This window comes from Ovis canadensis, chromosome 23, assembly GCF_042477335.2.
Source record: "Ovis canadensis isolate MfBH-ARS-UI-01 breed Bighorn chromosome 23, ARS-UI_OviCan_v2, whole genome shotgun sequence".
Taxonomy (NCBI): Eukaryota; Metazoa; Chordata; class Mammalia; order Artiodactyla; family Bovidae; genus Ovis; species Ovis canadensis.
This window is the reverse complement of record NC_091267.1, coordinates 67,354,414-67,357,569: the sequence shown is the minus strand read 5'-3', so window position 1 is coordinate 67,357,569 and position 3,156 is coordinate 67,354,414. Positions and strand designations below refer to the sequence as shown.

Sequence of the window (3,156 nt, the reverse complement as noted above, 5' to 3'; positions counted from 1 at the left end):
TGCTCCTATAAGTAGGCCCATTATCACAACCAATAATTGACTGTTGATACTCAGTTCCTACAACATTTTGCTTCATTAAGATCCAAAGTTATTGCTCCTTATCAGCAAAACCAATTACAAACGTTCATTTGTTAATGCTGACCTATTTGAGATTTTACGTATTTCATCTTTAAATATATCTTTTCACATAGATAGTTGCTGACAAACACTGATACCAAGCACACTATTTTAATTGAGAATATTCACCATTTGGAAAGCATGTAGATAATTCTATTAGTGTCTTTTCCTGCTAGTCGCCTTTTTAAAATACATTCAGTTCAGTTCAGTCGCTCAGTCATGTCTGACTCTTGTCACCTCATGAACTGCAGCACACCAGGCCTCCCTGTCCATCACCAACTCCTGGAGTTCACTCAAACTCATGTCCATTGAGTCGGTGATGCCATCCAGCCATCTCATCCTGGGTCATCCCCTTCTCCTCCTGCCCCCAATCCCTCCCAGCATCAGAGTCTCTTCCATGAGTCAACTCTTCCCATGAGGTGGCCAAAGTATTGGAGTTTCAGCTTTAGCATCAGTCCTTCCAATGACCACCCAGGACTCATCTCCTTTAGGATGGACTGGTTGGATCTCCTTGCAGTCCAAGGGACTCTCAAGAGTCTTCTCCAACACCACAGTTCAAAAGCATCAATTCTTAGGTGCTCAGCTTTCTTCACAGTCCAACTCTCACATCCATACATGACTACTGGAGAAACCACAGCCTTGACTAGACAGACCTTTGTTGGCAAAGTAAGGTCTCTGCTTTTGAATATACTATCTAGGTTGGTCATAACTTTCCTTCCAAGAAGTAAGTGTCTTTTAATTTCTTTTAATTTCATGCAGTCACCATCTGCAGTGATTTTGGAGCCCAAAAAAATAAAGTCTGACACTGTTTCCACTGTTTCCCCATCTATTTGCCATGAAGTGATGGGACCAGATGCCATGATCCTCGCTTTCTGAATGTTGAGCTTTAAGCCACCTTTTTTACTCTCCTCTTCACTTTAATCAAAAGTCTTTTTAGTTCCTCTTCACTTTCTGCCATAAGGGTGGTGCCATCTGCATATCTGAGGTTATTGATATTTCTCCCAGCAATCTTTGATTCCAGCTTGTGCTTCTTCCAGCTCAGCGTTTCTCATGATGTACTCTGCATATAAGATAAATAAGAGTGAGTGAAGTCGCTCAGTCATGTTCGACTCTTTGTGACCCCATGGACTGTAGCCCACCAGGCTCCTCCATCCATGGAATTTTCTAGGCAAGAGTACTGGAGTGGGTTGCCATTTCCTCCTCCAGGGGATCTTCCTGACCCAGGGATCAAACCCAGGTTTCTCGCATTACAGGGAGACGCTTTTACCGTCTGAGCTAGCAGGGTGACAATATACAGCCTTGACATACTCCTTTTCCTATTTGGAACCAGTCTGTTGTTCCATGTCCAGTTCTAACTGTTGCTTCCTGACCTGCATATAGGTTTCTCAAGAGGCAGGTCAGGTGGTCTGGTATTCCTATCTCTTTCAGAATTTTCCAGTTTATTGTGATCCACACAGTCAAAGGCTTTGGCATAGTCAATAAAGCAGAAATAGATGCTTTTCTGGAACTCTCTTGCTTTTTCCATGACCCAGTAGATGTTGGCAATTTGATATCTGGCTCCTCTGCCTTTTCTAAAACGAGCTTGAATAACTGGAAGTTCACAGTTCACGTATTGCTGAAGCCTGGCTTGGAGAATTTTGGGCATTACTTTACTAGTGTGTGAAATCACCTCCCATTGAAGACCAGGTGAAAGCTCTTCAGCTGTACAATTAAATAGGTTTTTAAATTTGGAAGTTTTTGTAAGTCAAACAGAGAAGGAGAAATACTGTATGGCATCCCTTATAAGTGGAATCTAAAAAGAAATGATACACATGAACTCACGAAACAGACTCACAGACTTAGAGGATGAACTTACGGTTGGAGGGTTGGAGTAGGAAAGGACTTGGGGGAAGGGAGAGTTAGGGAGTTTGGGATGGACATGTGCACACTGCTATATTTAAAATGGATAACCAACAAGGACCTATTTATAGCACATGGAACTTCACTCAACGTTATGTGGCAGCCTGGATTGGAAGGGACTTCGGGGGAGAATGGATACATGGCTGAATCCCTTTGATGTTCAGCTGAAACTATCATAATATTGTTAATTGGCTATACCCCAATACAAAATAGAAAGCTTTAAAAAATGAAAATAAAATACATTTTAAGAGCCTATCAAAAAAAAAGTGGAAATTTTTGTACTTGCAAGGGAGGTCCAAAAAGTGCTGCTGCATTAAAATCTGTCTATTAAATTTGTGGAGGAGTAGAGCTCTCCTTTCTTGTGTTAACGTTTGAAAGCACGAGCAATGTTTGCTATTAAAATGCAAGCCACATTAATTGCCATCAAAATGATGATATCACATATAAGATTTGCATATAGCTGATGTTTTACCTTGCAACTTTAGGTTGAACTCATTAAGCAGTTTAACTGTCTCAAAAGCTAATTTCCAAAGCCATTCAGTGTTTACAGTAAAGGAACACTGGCTCTTCTCATCAACAAATTTCGATTTGGGCCCTAAGATTAGAAAAAAAAAAAATCACAGTAAAACTTTATCACTGCTGAGTCGTCAAATTGAAGTGTGATAGGGCAAGAAAAAACATTCTGCTTCTATTTCTGATAAAAATTCACAGAACTGATAAAGGTTAAGTCCACAAGAGCAAATGGTTCACCACTGATGCTACTGGTGCAGTAACACGTGGTAGACTCAAATATTTTCTGCAAAGTACCTGCTAACGAATAATATCACAGGCAAGCTATAAACATCTTACAGTTCACAACGTTTGTCAATTTGTACAACTAAGCTTTTTTCCTCTGCTTGATGCATGGTTTTGTCACTGTAAGTTGTGATACATCTTAGCAGATTTCACTTCATGTTTGCTGATTAGTTTTTCTAAAATTCTTTGAACTATTCCCTTTTTAGTTGTAACATGCAGACTATTCATAGAGGCTAATTCTTTGACACTTTAAACTTATCTTTGACCCCTGGAATAAAAAAGCAAGCAACTTAATAGTATCAATAATACCTTTTGGACTCATCAAGAGACAAGAAAAACCAAAGA

At 39.8% G+C, this 3,156-nt stretch overlaps 1 long non-coding RNA gene across 1 annotated transcript; it reads right to left on the bottom strand.

Annotated features, from left to right (window-relative positions):
- Positions 1-212: 212 nt before the first annotated feature.
- Positions 213-2,611, bottom strand: LOC138428531 (uncharacterized). Its single transcript, XR_011252481.1, has 2 exons — positions 2,489-2,611; positions 213-1,177 (listed from the first exon to the last, which is right to left on the bottom strand). It is a non-coding gene; the product is annotated as an uncharacterized lncRNA (long non-coding RNA).
- Between the last annotated feature and the right edge of the window lie 545 nt (positions 2,612-3,156).